This window comes from Pseudophryne corroboree, chromosome 4, assembly GCF_028390025.1.
Source record: "Pseudophryne corroboree isolate aPseCor3 chromosome 4, aPseCor3.hap2, whole genome shotgun sequence".
NCBI lineage: Eukaryota > Metazoa > Chordata > Amphibia > Anura > Myobatrachidae > Pseudophryne > Pseudophryne corroboree.
In genome coordinates, this window is record NC_086447.1 from 48,941,693 (window position 1) to 48,965,735 (window position 24,043).

At 41.2% G+C, this 24,043-nt stretch overlaps 4 pseudogenes; 3 read left to right on the forward strand and 1 right to left on the reverse strand.

The window, feature by feature from the left end:
- Positions 1-372: 372 nt before the first annotated feature.
- LOC134912274 (5S ribosomal RNA) lies at positions 373-491 on the reverse strand (annotated as a pseudogene).
- Positions 492-6,127: 5,636 nt separating this feature from the next.
- LOC134912275 (5S ribosomal RNA) lies at positions 6,128-6,246 on the forward strand (annotated as a pseudogene).
- A 7,190-nt stretch (positions 6,247-13,436) lies between these two features.
- Positions 13,437-13,555, forward strand: LOC134912276 (5S ribosomal RNA; annotated as a pseudogene).
- Positions 13,556-20,745: 7,190 nt separating this feature from the next.
- On the forward strand, positions 20,746-20,864 carry LOC134912277 (5S ribosomal RNA; annotated as a pseudogene).
- The last annotated feature ends 3,179 nt before the right edge of the window (positions 20,865-24,043 follow it).

A 24,043-nucleotide genomic window follows, 5' to 3' on the forward strand; every position in this document is an offset into this window, starting at 1 on the left:
CTTGTATGTTTAAGAGGTCTCAGAAGAGACAATAAGTAAAGATTATAAATGAATTTTTAAATATAACTTTTATTAACAATAATTGATAAAATAGTAGAGTTTACTGTCAAAAATTGGAGGTAGGGGTGGGGGGAAGGGTGGGGGGGAGTTGGGGAAAAGAAAGGGGGAACACAGAACGAATTAATTACAGTGTAAATACTGAATATTGTTCTGGAATGCCTGGGTGCGATAATAACAGCTGGAGACCCTGAAAATTGAAGCGTTTTTATTCTCTCATGAGCGATGATGAGGAGACAAATGGGATGATTAAAGATGGAATGAGCAAGATGAATCTGCTGTCAGTGTTAGACGCTGAGCAAAACCGTCCAGGAATTTCTACTAAACTGAGTATTCCTCGAGAGTCTCCCACTCGAGTACTGACCCAGCCCTACACTGCTTAGCTTCCAAGATCGGAAGGATTCGGGCGTTACCAGTGTGGTATGATAGTAGAAAAAATATTAGCTATCGAGGGCTCGAGAATCACTGATGAGAGTTCACGAAAATGGAGAAATAAGAGAAAAGAAAAGACAAGAGAATGGGTGGAGGAGGAAAATAGGGGATCTGCTGCCACCGTTAGACCGGGATAATTACCCCTGAATCAGTGGTGAGAGTCCTGAAGATAGTATAAAGTGAGGAAAAGGAAACGATACTGATAGGTAAAAAAATTTTTTTGAGATTGGTTGATAGACAATGGACTGCTTGATTGCAGGATGCTGATAGTACCTATGATAAAGGTACTAGGTGTGATAAAAAGCAATTTGTACACAATTAGCAGTCAAATAAATTGATTAGACCCATACATCACCATCAATTTGCTACTATCAGATTATTACAATTATACCAAAATGGTATCAGGTGGAAAAAGAAGGAGAAAATGAACAACAATTTCTTATTTGTGTTCCGCTGTATGCAGAGCTGCAGAAATACTATATAATATGATTGCAAGATGCTGATAGTACCTATGATAAAGGTACTTGGTGTGATAAAGAGCAATTGTACACAATTAGCAGATAATTAAATTGATTGGAACCATGCATCACCATCAATTTGATGCTGACAGATTATTGCACATTGTACCAAAATGGTATCAGGTGAAAAGAGAAAGAGATAATGAACAACAGTTGATTATACAGAGCTGCAGCAATGCTATATAATACGCAGTATAGAGGATAGTGATAAATTGCTCAGCCAAATGATTAGATCAATATTAATGACTGAAAATAAAGGTTTAAACAGTATCCTATGTGGTATTAAGCCGCTAAATGCCGACTATCTGTAAAACGGGTACTTGCAAAAAACAGCTTGATGAATGCTATTATCAAATATAAATATGCAAAAAGATGCTGATATTGAGCAGATATTACCCGGAATTGTATGGAACGATCAGTCACTAATATGAGCAGGATACTTTCTGAGTGCGGAATGTCCGTGTCAAAGTCCAGGCAAATTGAAGATGCAGGATACACTGGTTCCCAGGAGCTGAGCAGTTCGTTTATAGCCGCACTGCCGATCAAAGTACCTGATGTATTGTGGAGACGTGGTCAGGTTGGCTGAGGAGAAGAGAGACACAATGTTCCTGGTCCCATCGCGGCAGTATCTAGCGGCGGCGGGTTGATGCAGCGGCTGCTGGGGAAAGAGCGGCTCGTGGTTCAGGATGTCCGGAATCAGCTGTCACACCCAGGCAGTGGGGGTAGGGAACGGAAAAAATGGTATCAGGTGGAAAAAGAAGGAGAAAATGAACAACAATTTCTTATTTGTGTTCCGCTGTATGCAGAGCTGCAGAAATACTATATAATATGATTGCAAGATGCTGATAGTACCTATGATAAAGGTACTTGGTGTGATAAAGAGCAATTGTACACAATTAGCAGATAATTAAATTGATTGGAACCATGCATCACCATCAATTTGATGCTGACAGATTATTGCACATTGTACCAAAATGGTATCAGGTGAAAAGAGAAAGAGATAATGAACAACAGTTGATTATACAGAGCTGCAGCAATGCTATATAATACGCAGTATAGAGGATAGTGATAAATTGCTCAGCCAAATGATTAGATCAATATTAATGACTGAAAATAAAGGTTTAAACAGTATCCTATGTGGTATTAAGCCGCTAAATGCCGACTATCTGTAAAACGGGTACTTGCAAAAAACAGCTTGATGAATGCTATTATCAAATATAAATATGCAAAAAGATGCTGATATTGAGCAGATATTACCCGGAATTGTATGGAACGATCAGTCACTAATATGAGCAGGATACTTTCTGAGTGCGGAATGTCCGTGTCAAAGTCCAGGCAAATTGAAGATGCAGGATACACTGGTTCCCAGGAGCTGAGCAGTTCGTTTATAGCCGCACTGCCGATCAAAGTACCTGATGTATTGTGGAGACGTGGTCAGGTTGGCTGAGGAGAAGAGAGACACAATGTTCCTGGTCCCATCGCGGCAGTATCTAGCGGCGGCGGGTTGATGCAGCGGCTGCTGGGGAAAGAGCGGCTCGTGGTTCAGGATGTCCGGAATCAGCTGTCACACCCAGGCAGTGGGGGTAGGGAACGGAAAACTAGTTTCACCCGTTCACCGGGCTTGATCACTTCCTGTTCCCAGAGGGGATAGTGCAGGCTTTATCTTGCAAGGGAGCTGGTCGTTGTCCAATCAAAAGGGAGGCGTGTCCTGTGTTTGTAAATTGCTGCACAGGTGGAACGGTTGTTCTGTTTAGTATTGGTTCCCTATTATGCTTGCAATTAGTGGCCCATTGCACAAAAGGAAAAAACAGAGAATATGTGTGAGAAATATACAAGGTTATTAGATAAAAAATGAGCATCTTGCTTATTATATAAGTGGACATAGTGAAAAAATGGAAATAAAAATAAAAATAAATAAAAATAAAATGGGGAAAATTAGCAAAAAAGAATAAATGAATGAAAATAATAAAATTGAAGCTTTCACAAATTGTTTATGAAATATTTAGATGATAAGAATAGATTAAATTTAAGTATAATAAATGATAATTGCTGGAAAAATATGTTAGGACAGCATATCTTGTCTGGAGTTATAAACAAACACGTTGTAAACATTGCATGAGGATATTCATAAATATGTTAATTTGGATTAATAATGCAAGTGACGTCGATGGAAGTGGTGGGAATGATTGTGAGAAAGGATGGTATGGAAAGGATGGGGAGTGAGGTGGAAAGGAATGGGGGGGGGATCATCACCTTCGACACCACACACACATTCCCACCACACTGCAAACCACAACACCCCAACCATATCCCAACACCCCAACACCCCACAATCTTAAACCCCCCCCCCCCCACTCCACCCCCCCCCATTCCTTTCCACCTCACTCCCCATCCTTTCCATACCATCCTTTCTCACAATCATTCCCACCACTTCCATCGACGTCACTTGCATTATTAATCCAAATTAACATATTTATGAATATCCTCATGCAATGTTTACAACGTGTTTGTTTATAACTCCAGACAAGATATGCTGTCCTAACATATTTTTCCAGCAATTATCATTTATTATACTTAAATTTAATCTATTCTTATCATCTAAATATTTCATAAACAATTTGTGAAAGCTTCAATTTTATTATTTTCATTCATTTATTCTTTTTTGCTAATTTTCCCCATTTTATTTTTATTTATTTTTATTTTTATTTCCATTTTTTCACTATGTCCACTTATATAATAAGCAAGATGCTCATTTTTTATCTAATAACCTTGTATATTTCTCACACATATTCTCTGTTTTTTCCTTTTGTGCAATGGGCCACTAATTGCAAGCATAATAGGGAACCAATACTAAACAGAACAACCGTTCCACCTGTGCAGCAATTTACAAACACAGGACACGCCTCCCTTTTGATTGGACAACGACCAGCTCCCTTGCAAGATAAAGCCTGCACTATCCCCTCTGGGAACAGGAAGTGATCAAGCCCGGTGAACGGGTGAAACTAGTTTTCCGTTCCCTACCCCCACTGCCTGGGTGTGACAGCTGATTCCGGACATCCTGAACCACGAGCCGCTCTTTCCCCAGCAGCCGCTGCATCAACCCGCCGCCGCTAGATACTGCCGCGATGGGACCAGGAACATTGTGTCTCTCTTCTCCTCAGCCAACCTGACCACGTCTCCACAATACATCAGGTACTTTGATCGGCAGTGCGGCTATAAACGAACTGCTCAGCTCCTGGGAACCAGTGTATCCTGCATCTTCAATTTGCCTGGACTTTGACACGGACATTCCGCACTCAGAAAGTATCCTGCTCATATTAGTGACTGATCGTTCCATACAATTCCGGGTAATATCTGCTCAATATCAGCATCTTTTTGCATATTTATATTTGATAATAGCATTCATCAAGCTGTTTTTTGCAAGTACCCGTTTTACAGATAGTCGGCATTTAGCGGCTTAATACCACATAGGATACTGTTTAAACCTTTATTTTCAGTCATTAATATTGATCTAATCATTTGGCTGAGCAATTTATCACTATCCTCTATACTGCGTATTATATAGCATTGCTGCAGCTCTGTATAATCAACTGTTGTTCATTATCTCTTTCTCTTTTCACCTGATACCATTTTGGTACAATGTGCAATAATCTGTCAGCATCAAATTGATGGTGATGCATGGTTCCAATCAATTTAATTATCTGCTAATTGTGTACAATTGCTCTTTATCACACCAAGTACCTTTATCATAGGTACTATCAGCATCTTGCAATCATATTATATAGTATTTCTGCAGCTCTGCATACAGCGGAACACAAATAAGAAATTGTTGTTCATTTTCTCCTTCTTTTTCCACCTGATACCATTTTTTCCGTTCCCTACCCCCACTGCCTGGGTGTGACAGCTGATTCCGGACATCCTGAACCACGAGCCGCTCTTTCCCCAGCAGCCGCTGCATCAACCCGCCGCCGCTAGATACTGCCGCGATGGGACCAGGAACATTGTGTCTCTCTTCTCCTCAGCCAACCTGACCACGTCTCCACAATACATCAGGTACTTTGATCGGCAGTGCGGCTATAAACGAACTGCTCAGCTCCTGGGAACCAGTGTATCCTGCATCTTCAATTTGCCTGGACTTTGACACGGACATTCCGCACTCAGAAAGTATCCTGCTCATATTAGTGACTGATCGTTCCATACAATTCCGGGTAATATCTGCTCAATATCAGCATCTTTTTGCATATTTATATTTGATAATAGCATTCATCAAGCTGTTTTTTGCAAGTACCCGTTTTACAGATAGTCGGCATTTAGCGGCTTAATACCACATAGGATACTGTTTAAACCTTTATTTTCAGTCATTAATATTGATCTAATCATTTGGCTGAGCAATTTATCACTATCCTCTATACTGCGTATTATATAGCATTGCTGCAGCTCTGTATAATCAACTGTTGTTCATTATCTCTTTCTCTTTTCACCTGATACCATTTTGGTACAATGTGCAATAATCTGTCAGCATCAAATTGATGGTGATGCATGGTTCCAATCAATTTAATTATCTGCTAATTGTGTACAATTGCTCTTTATCACACCAAGTACCTTTATCATAGGTACTATCAGCATCTTGCAATCATATTATATAGTATTTCTGCAGCTCTGCATACAGCGGAACACAAATAAGAAATTGTTGTTCATTTTCTCCTTCTTTTTCCACCTGATACCATTTTGGTATAATTGTAATAATCTGATAGTAGCAAATTGATGGTGATGTATGGGTCTAATCAATTTATTTGACTGCTAATTGTGTACAAATTGCTTTTTATCACACCTAGTACCTTTATCATAGGTACTATCAGCATCCTGCAATCAAGCAGTCCATTGTCTATCAACCAATCTCAAAAAAAATTTTTTACCTATCAGTATCGTTTCCTTTTCCTCACTTTATACTATCTTCAGGACTCTCACCACTGATTCAGGGGTAATTATCCCGGTCTAACGGTGGCAGCAGATCCCCTATTTTCCTCCTCCACCCATTCTCTTGTCTTTTCTTTTCTCTTATTTCTCCATTTTCGTGAACTCTCATCAGTGATTCTCGAGCCCTCGATATCTAATATTTTTTCTACTATCATACCACACTGGTAACGCCCGAATCCTTCCGATCTTGGAAGCTAAGCAGTGTAGGGCTGGGTCAGTACTCGAGTGGGAGACTCTCGAGGAATACTCAGTTTAGTAGAAATTCCTGGACGGTTTTGCTCAGCGTCTAACACTGACAGCAGATTCATCTTGCTCATTCCATCTTTAATCATCCCATCTGTCTCCTCATCATCGCTCATGAGAGAATAAAAACGCTTCAATTTTCAGGGTCTCCAGCTGTTATTATCGCACCCAGGCATTCCAGAACAATATTCAGTATTTACACTGTAATTAATTCGTTCTGTGTTCCCCCTTTCTTTTCCCCAACTCCCCCCCACCCTTCCCCCCACCCCTACCTCCAATTTTTGACAGTAAACTCTACTATTTTATCAATTATTGTTAATAAAAGTTATATTTAAAAATTCATTTATAATCTTTACTTATTGTCTCTTCTGAGACCTCTTAAACATACAAGAGTGCACCCACAAAAGAGTCTTCTTCTCTCCCTTTTGTTGTATGTCTTACCACTGACTCAGGGTGCACCACCAAACTCAAGATAACATTAGAAAACTCAGATTTTCTCGTTGTATTATGTATTTTGGTTCTAACAATATCTATTAGATACCTTACCATTCTCCAGTGCGGTATACCCCCAATACATTCATGTATTCAGTACACTGAGCCAAGACTCAGTTTTCCATACCTTGCACGGATTTATATACCTTGCTATAGGATCTCTTTCCTTTTGTATAGTAGTCGCTTCTGTTATAACAACATTCCCTTTCCTCTTTTCATTTTTTCCCCCCACTGTATATTGTTATATTCAAGGCAATGACAGCATTTTCATTAAAAACTGAACTAACATCCAAACGTAGAAACGTAGAGGAATTTGGAGATATTTTTTCAGATACCTTCCACAATCCCAGCACTCCCAAAGACTGGAAATCTGATTTATCAAAATTACAGAAAAACCTTCAAAAAAGGATTAGGCTCACCTGGGATATCACTACATTAGAAAACTACCACAAAAATAAATTATCACCCAGAGGCTTACGACCACGTATCTTCCCCTCCTTCCCTTTGGCCACAGACAACCTTAAAACTGAATGGGAAAACAGCCTATTAAAATGTTCTAATGAACTAATTCTAATCTTGATCAAACATGACAATCTGATATTAGATCAAGTAGAAAAAAATATCGAAGAATTGGGTCAAAACTTAGAAACCTGGGAGAAAGACCTATCTTTCCAAAACACATTTGAAAAATACAAGAAAGATCTGGATATATATGAAACCAATATTATAGAAAGGAAACGCACCAAATTCCTACGAGACAAAAACGACTTCTCCCTAGGAAAAATCTTTCGTTGGCATTCTCCCACTCCACGTCCTAGAGGAGGACCACCTAGAGAAGATCCGAGCTCTTCGGAATTAGAATCATCATACAGTGAAGACTCCGCCACGGAACATCCTGAAGGAAGTACCCACACCCATAGATACAACAAAAGTGAGGACCCTTTTTTAGGGAGAGGCCAACATACCAGAGGCAGAAGCAAGCCACAAGGCCGACAAGAAGGGGGGGGACGAAACACATACAGAAACAAGCGAGATTGGACCACCCCAAGAACATCTCACTATCCGGTACGGACAACCAGGAAGTGACAACTACCGACAAATTACAAATTATCAACCTCAGTACCAAAATCATTACGGAAGATCAATTAGAGGTTCTTAGCAAGGGTCTATCTTTTTCACCCACATCACCCTTTGATAGGTTTCTGTGGGAGAAGGATCTCAGACTCTTCGGCCGCAAATTATTATTAAAAAATTTTTTTGCTAAATCCTCTGTTGACTCAAGTATTATGACTTCACTATCCAGCCATTCAGGACCTTTGGAGGATCCTAGTGTATCAATAACACCACTGACCGAAGAAGATTATACAGCTATCCAAATACTGGAGGAGCTGCATATGGAATCAGCCTCGGACATCCCTGCTTCACGAAAAATAAGACCCACATGCAAACTGAAGTCCACCTTTTTCCCTCCTGACACCAACAGCCCAGAAATCAGGGTCTTTTTGGATCTAGTCTCCAAAGAATTTGACGAGATCCAGACCAATTCTCGCAAAAGATGTCTCACCAAAAATCTCAAATACAGAGAGAGACAAGCTCTTAAAGAGATTAAAACATGGACTGACACCGTTATCAAACCCTCGGATAAGGGTGGTAACATTGTCATATGGCCCATCGCAATGTATGAAGAGGAAGCACGGAGACAACTGTTGGACACATCCTGTTATATCAGATTGCCACTTAATCCCACAATAAAATTCCACAAGCAATACATGCACATGATTACAGAGGCATTTGCCACTGGAGCTATCACACAACAAGAGGCTAAATACCTTGAGGTCTCGAATCCCAGGGTTCCTACCTTTTACTTATTGCCAAAAATACACAAGAATATCAACAAACCACCTGGGAGACCCATAGTGTCAGGGAATGGGGGACTCTTGGAAACCCCAAGCAAATTTCTGGATTTACATCTCAGAGACCATGTCATGACATTACCCTCCTACCTTAAGGACACTTCTGATCTCCTAAGGAAAATACATGACATATGTCTAAATGAGAACTGTATCCTAGTCACCTTAGATGTGGAAGCCCTGTATAGCAGTATTTCACACTCACAAGGAATACAAGCCACCAAATTCTTCCTGGATATGGAAGAAAAAAATGTATTTCATGATTTCCTATGTGAAATGTTGAGTTTTGTTCTCAATAAAAATTATTTCACCTTTGGTGACCAATTTTTTCAGCAAATTCGGGGAACAGCAATGGGTGCAGCCTGTGCACCCACATACGCCAACCTGTTCCTCGGCTTGTGGGAACAAACAATAGTCTTCAACGATGATAATCATATCTACACAAAACATATCATCAATTGGCTGAGATATATTGATGATATCTTTGTGATCTGGGAAGGAGATGAGAAACTCCTGTTGGACTTCATTAACATCCTCAATGTAAACGATTTGAACATTTTTCTCACTCACTCAATCAGCAGAGACAAGATATCTTTTTTGGACTTGAATATCTACAAGACAACAAGTGGGACTTTGGCTACAGAACTCTTTCGTAAGGATACAGCCACAAACAGTATATTGCACCAAACAAGCTCACATTTCCCACCTACTATTGAAAACATCCCAAAAGGGGAATTTCTTCGTCTTAGACGCAACTGCACAGAGGAGAAGGTGTTCAAACAGAAAAGCAGAGAACTTATGACCAGGTTACAAGCTCGGGGATACAGTAAACGCTCTCTGAAGAGAGCTCAACAATCTATTTCAAAAACCAACAGGGAATCCCTGATCTTCCAGGACAAACTCCAAGAACAAAAGGCTGACACCAAGATTCGATTTGTAGGGACCTTCTGTCCCGAATGGCGTCTACTAAAAAAGGCCATTCAGAAACATCTACCTGTCCTACATCTGGATCCAGAGTTATCACCTTTATTGGATCCCACTTTACAAATCAGTTGGAGGAGATCTAAGAACATCAAAGACACGTTGGTTCAGAGCCATTTTTCACGTGAAATGACCAAATCCAAACTCCCTAAGGGATCCTTTCCATGTGGGCAATGTAAGGCTTGCCCACAGATACAGATAACTGACTGTGTCAAGGACAGACATGGCAAGGATATTTCCATACAACACTTCTTCAACTGCGACACACAAGGAGTAGTCTATTGTCTAACCTGTCCTTGCAATCAACGATATGTAGGCATGACGACTAGAAAATTCAAAACTAGGATTTTAGAACATATGAGCTCCATTCGCAACTCATCGTCAGATCTTCAAAAAGGCAAAAAACTAACATCAGTAGCCAGACACTACCATGCTGCACATCATGACTCACCAAGTGATATGCGCGCCTTTGGCCTAGATAGGGTCCATCTAGGCATACGCGGTGGTGACTTAAGCAAAGAACTTATTAAGAAGGAAAGTGAATGGACTTTCAGGTTAGGTTGTCTCAAACCATTGGGTCTGAATGAATACATCAATTACAGTGCATTTCTGTAACCTACTTTCTATATAGCACCCATCAAGTGTCCTCGCTTCCTTCCCTTACACCCCTCAGTACACTCACATCCAGTACACCCCTATTCATAACACATCACATTCACCCTTCTTTCATCAGCACTTTCACGCCCACCTCCACCACATACTCGGCACCATCACATCCGCAGTCCATTCACATGCACCTCACATCCATCCCATTACAGTGACCCAGCAAATTCCGACATATTTCACAACCTACTAACACGTTTCCACACAGCACTCCCATTGTCAACCCACTCCTATCCCTTACATTTCTACCCCCCTTCCTCATCTCACCATATCATTATACTTCTCGCCCACACAGGATCATCACCTTCGACACCACACACACATTCCCACCACACTGCAAACCACAACACCCCAACCATATCCCAACACCCCAACACCCCACAATCTTAAACCCCCCCCCCCACTCCATCCCCCCCCATTCCTTTCCACCTCACTCCCCATCCTTTCCATACCATCCTTTCTCACAATCATTCCCACCACTTCCATCGACGTCACTTGCATTATTAATCCAAATTAACATATTTATGAATATCCTCATGCAATGTTTACAACGTGTTTGTTTATAACTCCAGACAAGATATGCTGTCCTAACATATTTTTCCAGCAATTATCATTTATTATACTTAAATTTAATCTATTCTTATCATCTAAATATTTCATAAACAATTTGTGAAAGCTTCAATTTTATTATTTTCATTCATTTATTCTTTTTTGCTAATTTTCCCCATTTTATTTTTATTTATTTTTATTTCCATTTTTTCACTATGTCCACTTATATAATAAGCAAGATGCTCATTTTTTATCTAATAACCTTGTATATTTCTCACACATATTCTCTGTTTTTTCCTTTTGTGCAATGGGCCACTAATTGCAAGCATAATAGGGAACCAATACTAAACAGAACAACCGTTCCACCTGTGCAGCAATTTACAAACACAGGACACGCCTCCCTTTTGATTGGACAACGACCAGCTCCCTTGCAAGATAAAGCCTGCACTATCCCCTCTGGGAACAGGAAGTGATCAAGCCCGGTGAACGGGTGAAACTAGTTTTCCGTTCCCTACCCCCACTGCCTGGGTGTGACAGCTGATTCCGGACATCCTGAACCACGAGCCGCTCTTTCCCCAGCAGCCGCTGCATCAACCCGCCGCCGCTAGATACTGCCGCGATGGGACCAGGAACATTGTGTCTCTCTTCTCCTCAGCCAACCTGACCACGTCTCCACAATACATCAGGTACTTTGATCGGCAGTGCGGCTATAAACGAACTGCTCAGCTCCTGGGAACCAGTGTATCCTGCATCTTCAATTTGCCTGGACTTTGACACGGACATTCCGCACTCAGAAAGTATCCTGCTCATATTAGTGACTGATCGTTCCATACAATTCCGGGTAATATCTGCTCAATATCAGCATCTTTTTGCATATTTATATTTGATAATAGCATTCATCAAGCTGTTTTTTGCAAGTACCCGTTTTACAGATAGTCGGCATTTAGCGGCTTAATACCACATAGGATACTGTTTAAACCTTTATTTTCAGTCATTAATATTGATCTAATCATTTGGCTGAGCAATTTATCACTATCCTCTATACTGCGTATTATATAGCATTGCTGCAGCTCTGTATAATCAACTGTTGTTCATTATCTCTTTCTCTTTTCACCTGATACCATTTTGGTACAATGTGCAATAATCTGTCAGCATCAAATTGATGGTGATGCATGGTTCCAATCAATTTAATTATCTGCTAATTGTGTACAATTGCTCTTTATCACACCAAGTACCTTTATCATAGGTACTATCAGCATCTTGCAATCATATTATATAGTATTTCTGCAGCTCTGCATACAGCGGAACACAAATAAGAAATTGTTGTTCATTTTCTCCTTCTTTTTCCACCTGATACCATTTTTTCCGTTCCCTACCCCCACTGCCTGGGTGTGACAGCTGATTCCGGACATCCTGAACCACGAGCCGCTCTTTCCCCAGCAGCCGCTGCATCAACCCGCCGCCGCTAGATACTGCCGCGATGGGACCAGGAACATTGTGTCTCTCTTCTCCTCAGCCAACCTGACCACGTCTCCACAATACATCAGGTACTTTGATCGGCAGTGCGGCTATAAACGAACTGCTCAGCTCCTGGGAACCAGTGTATCCTGCATCTTCAATTTGCCTGGACTTTGACACGGACATTCCGCACTCAGAAAGTATCCTGCTCATATTAGTGACTGATCGTTCCATACAATTCCGGGTAATATCTGCTCAATATCAGCATCTTTTTGCATATTTATATTTGATAATAGCATTCATCAAGCTGTTTTTTGCAAGTACCCGTTTTACAGATAGTCGGCATTTAGCGGCTTAATACCACATAGGATACTGTTTAAACCTTTATTTTCAGTCATTAATATTGATCTAATCATTTGGCTGAGCAATTTATCACTATCCTCTATACTGCGTATTATATAGCATTGCTGCAGCTCTGTATAATCAACTGTTGTTCATTATCTCTTTCTCTTTTCACCTGATACCATTTTGGTACAATGTGCAATAATCTGTCAGCATCAAATTGATGGTGATGCATGGTTCCAATCAATTTAATTATCTGCTAATTGTGTACAATTGCTCTTTATCACACCAAGTACCTTTATCATAGGTACTATCAGCATCTTGCAATCATATTATATAGTATTTCTGCAGCTCTGCATACAGCGGAACACAAATAAGAAATTGTTGTTCATTTTCTCCTTCTTTTTCCACCTGATACCATTTTGGTATAATTGTAATAATCTGATAGTAGCAAATTGATGGTGATGTATGGGTCTAATCAATTTATTTGACTGCTAATTGTGTACAAATTGCTTTTTATCACACCTAGTACCTTTATCATAGGTACTATCAGCATCCTGCAATCAAGCAGTCCATTGTCTATCAACCAATCTCAAAAAAATTTTTTTACCTATCAGTATCGTTTCCTTTTCCTCACTTTATACTATCTTCAGGACTCTCACCACTGATTCAGGGGTAATTATCCCGGTCTAACGGTGGCAGCAGATCCCCTATTTTCCTCCTCCACCCATTCTCTTGTCTTTTCTTTTCTCTTATTTCTCCATTTTCGTGAACTCTCATCAGTGATTCTCGAGCCCTCGATATCTAATATTTTTTCTACTATCATACCACACTGGTAACGCCCGAATCCTTCCGATCTTGGAAGCTAAGCAGTGTAGGGCTGGGTCAGTACTCGAGTGGGAGACTCTCGAGGAATACTCAGTTTAGTAGAAATTCCTGGACGGTTTTGCTCAGCGTCTAACACTGACAGCAGATTCATCTTGCTCATTCCATCTTTAATCATCCCATCTGTCTCCTCATCATCGCTCATGAGAGAATAAAAACGCTTCAATTTTCAGGGTCTCCAGCTGTTATTATCGCACCCAGGCATTCCAGAACAATATTCAGTATTTACACTGTAATTAATTCGTTCTGTGTTCCCCCTTTCTTTTCCCCAACTCCCCCCCACCCTTCCCCCCACCCCTACCTCCAATTTTTGACAGTAAACTCTACTATTTTATCAATTATTGTTAATAAAAGTTATATTTAAAAATTCATTTATAATCTTTACTTATTGTCTCTTCTGAGACCTCTTAAACATACAAGAGTGCACCCACAAAAGAGTCTTCTTCTCTCCCTTTTGTTGTATGTCTTACCACTGACTCAGGGTGCACCACCAAACTCAAGATAACATTAGAAAACTCAGATTTTCTCGTTGTATTATGTATTTTGGTTCTAACAATATCTATTAGATACCTTACCATTCTCCAGTGCGGTATACCCCCAATACATTCATGTATTCAGTACACTGAGCCAAGACTCAGTTTTCCATACCTTGCACGGATTTATATACCTTGCTATAGGATCTCTTTCCTTTTGTATAGTAGTCGCTTCTGTTATAACAACATTCCCTTTCCTCTTTTCATTTTTTCCCCCCACTGTATATTGTTATATTCAAGGCAATGACAGCATTTTCATTAAAAACTGAACTAACATCCAAACGTAGAAACGTAGAGGAATTTGGAGATATTTTTTCAGATACCTTCCACAATCCCAGCACTCCCAAAGACTGGAAATCTGATTTATCAAAATTACAGAAAAACCTTCAAAAAAGGATTAGGCTCACCTGGGATATCACTACATTAGAAAACTACCACAAAAATAAATTATCACCCAGAGGCTTACGACCACGTATCTTCCCCTCCTTCCCTTTGGCCACAGACAACCTTAAAACTGAATGGGAAAACAGCCTATTAAAATGTTCTAATGAACTAATTCTAATCTTGATCAAACATGACAATCTGATATTAGATCAAGTAGAAAAAAATATCGAAGAATTGGGTCAAAACTTAGAAACCTGGGAGAAAGACCTATCTTTCCAAAACACATTTGAAAAATACAAGAAAGATCTGGATATATATGAAACCAATATTATAGAAAGGAAACGCACCAAATTCCTACGAGACAAAAACGACTTCTCCCTAGGAAAAATCTTTCGTTGGCATTCTCCCACTCCACGTCCTAGAGGAGGACCACCTAGAGAAGATCCGAGCTCTTCGGAATTAGAATCATCATACAGTGAAGACTCCGCCACGGAACATCCTGAAGGAAGTACCCACACCCATAGATACAACAAAAGTGAGGACCCTTTTTTAGGGAGAGGCCAACATACCAGAGGCAGAAGCAAGCCACAAGGCCGACAAGAAGGGGGGGGACGAAACACAGACAGAAACAAGCGAGATTGGACCACCCCAAGAACATCTCACTATCCGGTACGGACAACCAGGAAGTGACAACTACCGACAAATTACAAATTATCAACCTCAGTACCAAAATCATTACGGAAGATCAATTAGAGGTTCTTAGCAAGGGTCTATCTTTTTCACCCACATCACCCTTTGATAGGTTTCTGTGGGAGAAGGATCTCAGACTCTTCGGCCGCAAATTATTATTAAAAAAATTTTTTGCTAAATCCTCTGTTGACTCAAGTATTATGACTTCACTATCCAGCCATTCAGGACCTTTGGAGGATCCTAGTGTATCAATAACACCACTGACCGAAGAAGATTATACAGCTATCCAAATACTGGAGGAGCTGCATATGGAATCAGCCTCGGACATCCCTGCTTCACGAAAAATAAGACCCACATGCAAACTGAAGTCCACCTTTTTCCCTCCTGACACCAACAGCCCAGAAATCAGGGTCTTTTTGGATCTAGTCTCCAAAGAATTTGACGAGATCCAGACCAATTCTCGCAAAAGATGTCTCACCAAAAATCTCAAATACAGAGAGAGACAAGCTCTTAAAGAGATTAAAACATGGACTGACACCGTTATCAAACCCTCGGATAAGGGTGGTAACATTGTCATATGGCCCATCGCAATGTATGAAGAGGAAGCACGGAGACAACTGTTGGACACATCCTGTTATATCAGATTGCCACTTAATCCCACAATAAAATTCCACAAGCAATACATGCACATGATTACAGAGGCATTTGCCACTGGAGCTATCACACAACAAGAGGCTAAATACCTTGAGGTCTCGAATCCCAGGGTTCCTACCTTTTACTTATTGCCAAAAATACACAAGAATATCAACAAACCACCTGGGAGACCCATAGTGTCAGGGAATGGGGGACTCTTGGAAACCCCAAGCAAATTTCTGGATTTACATCTCAGAGACCATGTCATGACATTACCCTCCTACCTTAAGGACACTTCTGATCTCCTAAGGAAAATACATGACATATGTCTAAATGAGAACTGTATCCTAGTCACCTTAGATGTGGAAGCCCTGTATAGCAGTATTTCACACTCACAAGGAATACAAGCCACCAAATTCTTCCTGGATATGGAAGAAAAAAATGTATTTCATGATTTCCTATGTGAAATGTTGAGTTTTGTTCTCAATAAAAATTATTTCACCTTTGGTGACCAATTTTTTCAGCAAATTCGGGGAACAGCAATGGGTGCAGCCTGTGCACCCACATACGCCAACCTGTTCCTCGGCTTGTGGGAACAAACAATAGTCTTCAACGATGATAATCATATCTACACAAAACATATCATCAATTGGCTGAGATATATTGATGATATCTTTGTGATCTGGGAAGGAGATGAGAAACTCCTGTTGGACTTCATTAACATCCTCAATGTAAACGATTTGAACATTTTTCTCACTCACTCAATCAGCAGAGACAAGATATCTTTTTTGGACTTGAATATCTACAAGACAACAAGTGGGACTTTGGCTACAGAACTCTTTCGTAAGGATACAGCCACAAACAGTATATTGCACCAAACAAGCTCACATTTCCCACCTACTATTGAAAACATCCCAAAAGGGGAATTTCTTCGTCTTAGACGCAACTGCACAGAGGAGAAGGTGTTCAAACAGAAAAGCAGAGAACTTATGACCAGGTTACAAGCTCGGGGATACAGTAAACGCTCTCTGAAGAGAGCTCAACAATCTATTTCAAAAACCAACAGGGAATCCCTGATCTTCCAGGACAAACTCCAAGAACAAAAGGCTGACACCAAGATTCGATTTGTAGGGACCTTCTGTCCCGAATGGCGTCTACTAAAAAAGGCCATTCAGAAACATCTACCTGTCCTACATCTGGATCCAGAGTTATCACCTTTATTGGATCCCACTTTACAAATCAGTTGGAGGAGATCTAAGAACATCAAAGACACGTTGGTTCAGAGCCATTTTTCACGTGAAATGACCAAATCCAAACTCCCTAAGGGATCCTTTCCATGTGGGCAATGTAAGGCTTGCCCACAGATACAGATAACTGACTGTGTCAAGGACAGACATGGCAAGGATATTTCCATACAACACTTCTTCAACTGCGACACACAAGGAGTAGTCTATTGTCTAACCTGTCCTTGCAATCAACGATATGTAGGCATGACGACTAGAAAATTCAAAACTAGGATTTTAGAACATATGAGCTCCATTCGCAACTCATCGTCAGATCTTCAAAAAGGCAAAAAACTAACATCAGTAGCCAGACACTACCATGCTGCACATCATGACTCACCAAGTGATATGCGCGCCTTTGGCCTAGATAGGGTCCATCTAGGCATACGCGGTGGTGACTTAAGCAAAGAACTTATTAAGAAGGAAAGTGAATGGACTTTCAGGTTAGGTTGTCTCAAACCATTGGGTCTGAATGAATACATCAATTACAGTGCATTTCTGTAACCTACTTTCTATATAGCACCCATCAAGTGTCCTCGCTTCCTTCCCTTACACCCCTCAGTACACTCACATCCAGTACACCCCTATTCATAACACATCACATTCACCCTTCTTTCATCAGCACTTTCACGCCCACCTCCACCACATACTCGGCACCATCACATCCGCAGTCCATTCACATGCACCTCACATCCATCCCATTACAGTGACCCAGCAAATTCCGACATATTTCACAACCTACTAACACGTTTCCACACAGCACTCCCATTGTCAACCCACTCCTATCCCTTACATTTCTACCCCCCTTCCTCATCTCACCATATCATTATACTTCTCGCCCACACAGGATCATCACCTTCGACACCACACACACATTCCCACCACACTGCAAACCACAACACCCCAACCATATCCCAACACCCCAACACCCCACAATCTTAAACCCCCCCCCCCACTCCATCCCCCCCCATTCCTTTCCACCTCACTCCCCATCCTTTCCATACCATCCTTTCTCACAATCATTCCCACCACTTCCATCGACGTCACTTGCATTATTAATCCAAATTAACATATTTATGAATATCCTCATGCAATGTTTACAACGTGTTTGTTTATAACTCCAGACAAGATATGCTGTCCTAACATATTTTTCCAGCAATTATCATTTATTATACTTAAATTTAATCTATTCTTATCATCTAAATATTTCATAAACAATTTGTGAAAGCTTCAATTTTATTATTTTCATTCATTTATTCTTTTTTGCTAATTTTCCCCATTTTATTTTTATTTATTTTTATTTCCATTTTTTCACTATGTCCACTTATATAATAAGCAAGATGCTCATTTTTTATCTAATAACCTTGTATATTTCTCACACATATTCTCTGTTTTTTCCTTTTGTGCAATGGGCCACTAATTGCAAGCATAATAGGGAACCAATACTAAACAGAACAACCGTTCCACCTGTGCAGCAATTTACAAACACAGGACACGCCTCCCTTTTGATTGGACAACGACCAGCTCCCTTGCAAGATAAAGCCTGCACTATCCCCTCTGGGAACAGGAAGTGATCAAGCCCGGTGAACGGGTGAAACTAGTTTTCCGTTCCCTACCCCCACTGCCTGGGTGTGACAGCTGATTCCGGACATCCTGAACCACGAGCCGCTCTTTCCCCAGCAGCCGCTGCATCAACCCGCCGCCGCTAGATACTGCCGCGATGGGACCAGGAACATTGTGTCTCTCTTCTCCTCAGCCAACCTGACCACGTCTCCACAATACATCAGGTACTTTGATCGGCAGTGCGGCTATAAACGAACTGCTCAGCTCCTGGGAACCAGTGTATCCTGCATCTTCAATTTGCCTGGACTTTGACACGGACATTCCGCACTCAGAAAGTATCCTGCTCATATTAGTGACTGATCGTTCCATACAATTCCGGGTAATATCTGCTCAATATCAGCATCTTTTTGCATATTTATATTTGATAATAGCATTCATCAAGCTGTTTTTTGCAAGTACCCGTTTTACAGATAGTCGGCATTTAGCGGCTTAATACCACATAGGATACTGTTTAAACCTTTATTTTCAGTCATTAATATTGATCTAATCATTTGGCTGAGCAATTTATCACTATCCTCTATACTGCGTATTATATAGCATTGCTGCAGCTCTGTATAATCAACTGTTGTTCATTATCTCTTTCTCTTTTCACCTGATACCATTTTGGTACAATGTGCAATAATCTGTCAGCATCAAATTGATGGTGATGCATGGTTCCAATCAATTTAATTATCTGCTAATTGTGTACAATTGCTCTTTATCACACCAAGTACCTTTATCATAGGTACTATCAGCATCTTGCAATCATATTATATAGTATTTCTGCAGCTCTGCATACAGCGGAACACAAATAAGAAATTGTTGTTCATTTTCTCCTTCTTTTTCCACCTGATACCATTTTTTCCGTTCCCTACCCCCACTGCCTGGGTGTGACAGCTGATTCCGGACATCCTGAACCACGAGCCGCTCTTTCCCCAGCAGCCGCTGCATCAACCCGCCGCCGCTAGATACTGCCGCGATGGGACCAGGAACATTGTGTCTCTCTTCTCCTCAGCCAACCTGACCACGTCTCCACAATACATCAGGTACTTTGATCGGCAGTGCGGCTATAAACGAACTGCTCAGCTCCTGGGAACCAGTGTATCCTGCATCTTCAATTTGCCTGGACTTTGACACGGACATTCCGCACTCAGAAAGTATCCTGCTCATATTAGTGACTGATCGTTCCATACAATTCCGGGTAATATCTGCTCAATATCAGCATCTTTTTGCATATTTATATTTGATAATAGCATTCATCAAGCTGTTTTTTGCAAGTACCCGTTTTACAGATAGTCGGCATTTAGCGGCTTAATACCACATAGGATACTGTTTAAACCTTTATTTTCAGTCATTAATATTGATCTAATCATTTGGCTGAGCAATTTATCACTATCCTCTATACTGCGTATTATATAGCATTGCTGCAGCTCTGTATAATCAACTGTTGTTCATTATCTCTTTCTCTTTTCACCTGATACCATTTTGGTACAATGTGCAATAATCTGTCAGCATCAAATTGATGGTGATGCATGGTTCCAATCAATTTAATTATCTGCTAATTGTGTACAATTGCTCTTTATCACACCAAGTACCTTTATCATAGGTACTATCAGCATCTTGCAATCATATTATATAGTATTTCTGCAGCTCTGCATACAGCGGAACACAAATAAGAAATTGTTGTTCATTTTCTCCTTCTTTTTCCACCTGATACCATTTTGGTATAATTGTAATAATCTGATAGTAGCAAATTGATGGTGATGTATGGGTCTAATCAATTTATTTGACTGCTAATTGTGTACAAATTGCTTTTTATCACACCTAGTACCTTTATCATAGGTACTATCAGCATCCTGCAATCAAGCAGTCCATTGTCTATCAACCAATCTCAAAAAAAATTTTTTACCTATCAGTATCGTTTCCTTTTCCTCACTTTATACTATCTTCAGGACTCTCACCACTGATTCAGGGGTAATTATCCCGGTCTAACGGTGGCAGCAGATCCCCTATTTTCCTCCTCCACCCATTCTCTTGTCTTTTCTTTTCTCTTATTTCTCCATTTTCGTGAACTCTCATCAGTGATTCTCGAGCCCTCGATATCTAATATTTTTTCTACTATCATACCACACTGGTAACGCCCGAATCCTTCCGATCTTGGAAGCTAAGCAGTGTAGGGCTGGGTCAGTACTCGAGTGGGAGACTCTCGAGGAATACTCAGTTTAGTAGAAATTCCTGGACGGTTTTGCTCAGCGTCTAACACAGACAGCAGATTCATCTTGCTCATTCCATCTTTAATCATCCCATCTGTCTCCTCATCATCGCTCATGAGAGAATAAAAACGCTTCAATTTTCAGGGTCTCCAGCTGTTATTATCGCACCCAGGCATTCCAGAACAATATTCAGTATTTACACTGTAATTAATTCGTTCTGTGTTCCCCCTTTCTTTTCCCCAACTCCCCCCCACCCTTCCCCCCACCCCTACCTCCAATTTTTGACAGTAAACTCTACTATTTTATCAATTATTGTTAATAAAAGTTATATTTAAAAATTCATTTATAATCTTTACTTATTGTCTCTTCTGAGACCTCTTAAACATACAAGAGTGCACCCACAAAAGAGTCTTCTTCTCTCCCTTTTGTTGAATGTGCAGACATTCACCTAAAATGACAAAGACTGTCAAAGAACATGTCGACATGGCAGGGACGGTTTAAGAGAGGAGATGGCCCGTGTACAGGGTCCATGTGAGAGCCTCCTGCTTTGTGTCAGAGTCTACTGTGCGTGTGCTGGTCTACAGGAACATGGCGCCCGTGCTATGTTATTGGAGACATCTCTGCTGCTCATGGGTAAATCTCTGGGAAAATGGCTGACACGCCATTTTCCCCATGATTTCTGTCTGCATTGCCAGCCAACCCAGAACTTTGGAGAGGTGGGTATAATTATATGGGTGCAGAGTGTTTGATGTGGGCCGCTCTGTACTCCCCACACCTTGCATCCATTATAGTTATGCCTATGCGACATAGTGAAAATGTACACATTAGGGTTTGTTTTAGGGGTTAGGATTTGGGTTAGAGGTTAAGGTTAGCATTAGGGGTTAGGTTTAGGGTTAGAGGTTAAGGTTAGCATTAGGGGTTAGGTTTAGGAGTTAGGATTAGGGCTAGGGGGATAATTAAAAAATGGATTGACAACTTTTTGATCGTGTTGACTTGCTGGATGCCGACAGGGCGACATGTTTGTTCACATTATCACCATGTTGATATTCTCATTATGAAAGTCAGCATGCTCACTGGCTACTTAACATACTGAACCCAGCAGCCTCTCCGGTGTTCCACCACTACAATTAGTACCACACAAAAGGGTCTATTTATATTTAAAGTATGAAAAAAATAAAAAAATATTACATAGGCTTCAAGCACCCCATATTAAAAAAAAAATATATTATTCAATTAATATAATATTTTTGTTGCATTGTCATCTGCTATCAGCATGCAGTGGTGGCAAGCTCTTCTTATGCTAAGTACGGGGAAGCTGTGGCCGACGAGTCTCTGTGAATCTTAACGCCGATGGAGGATACTGCCAGAGACCACTTGATGTACAGGGCAAATCCCCATCATAGAGGAAGGCACAGGACAGGAGATATGGGGAGATGCTGCCTCATCATTCATATAATTAATTACCAGAACCATACAAACCAAGTATGGATGTGTAGGCTAGGTTTCTAGGAAACCAAGAGTCTATTTACAGCATTTACAGTATTAAACTGGTTCCTTAGTAAATATACCCCTAAGGCTGGAAAATAGACTGTGTCTTCACAGATCCCTGAGGAGAGTCTTGGGGTGTCCACGTTAGCTATGTGTGAGTCTGACATTTCTCACACTGTAATCATAGAGAAGCCTCCCTCACCTCCTCCCACCATTTCTGCACCATCCGCAAATATGGGGATGAGCAGTACAAGTAAAGATGGTGAGGACATACCGTATATACTCGAGTATAAGTCGACCCGAATATAAGCCGAGGCACCTAATTTTACCACAAAAACCTGGGAAAACGTATTGACTCGAGTATAAGCCTAGGGTGGGAAATGCAGCTCTAGCCGTACACAGCCCTCATAGTGCCAGATATGCCCCCACAGTGCCAGATATGCCCTCATAGTGCCAGATATGCCCCCATAGTGCCAGATATGCCCTCATAGTGCCAGATATGCCCCCACAGTGCCAGATATGCCCTCATAGTGCCAGATATGCCCCCACAGTGCCAGATATGACCTCATACTGCCAGATATGCCCCCACAGTGCCAGATATGCCCTCATAGTGCCAGATATGCCCCCACAGTGCCAGATATGCCCTCACAGTGCCAGATATGCCCCCACAGTGCCAGATATGCCCTCATAGTGACAGATATGCCCCCTCAGTGCCACATATGCCCCCCCCCCAAGTGCCAAATATGCTCCCCCAGTGCCAGTTACAACTTACCCTCCGCCGCTCCTGCGCTGTTTTGTGAAGGAGGGACATGGAGGGCACAGCGCGCGCCTCTCCTGTGTCCCTTCTGCGTCTCCGGCGGCAGCGGCATGTGTGTGTTAAATGAAGTGCCAGTTCATGAGCCAATCAGAGCTCATGAACGGGTACTTCATTTAATAGACCCGCCGCTGCCGCCGGAGATGCAGGAGGGACACAGGAGAGGCGCGCGCTGTGCCCTCCGTGTCCCTCCTTACCACTGAATCGAGCATTAGCCGAGGGGGCTTTTTCAGCACAAAAAAAAGTGCTGAAAAAGTCGGCTTATACTCGAGTATATACGGTAATAGAAATTGAGGATGCTTGTGTGGAAGGGGAACAGGATGAAGGGGATATTTGTATACCATCTGACGCAAATGAGGATGATGAGAATGTTGATGATGTAGTTTGTGTAAGTCAGCCACCAGTGTCAGAAGTTCTTGATAAAAAGAAAGTGATTGTGATGCCTGGGCATAAAACCAAAAAAGCCACCTCTTGGGTGTGGAATTATTTTTACCCATATCCTGAAAACATTTTTGAAGGCATCTGCTCCATTTGAAAGGCCAAAGTTAGTAGAGGTAGGGATGTTGACAGGGCCAAAAGGGCCGATGACCTGATGGGCCGGTCTGTCCCCGCAGATAGACCAGGGTTGGATGAGCAGCTCTGCTTGGCTGCCTGGATCACAGAAACAGGGGCAACACCACCTGCCAGCACTCTGCTCGGCCGCCCAACATACAGAGAGAAGCAGGGATGCTGCAAGGCCAGGCCCCTGTGACTCATGGCACTCTTCCATTAGTGGTGACCATGTCATTTGGAGAAAGTTCATGACATTTATTTTACAAAATTATTATAGTTTGTAATTTACACCCCAACCTCCTCATTAGTGATCAGAGGTAGTCCTTCCAAAAACTGGTTTGTGA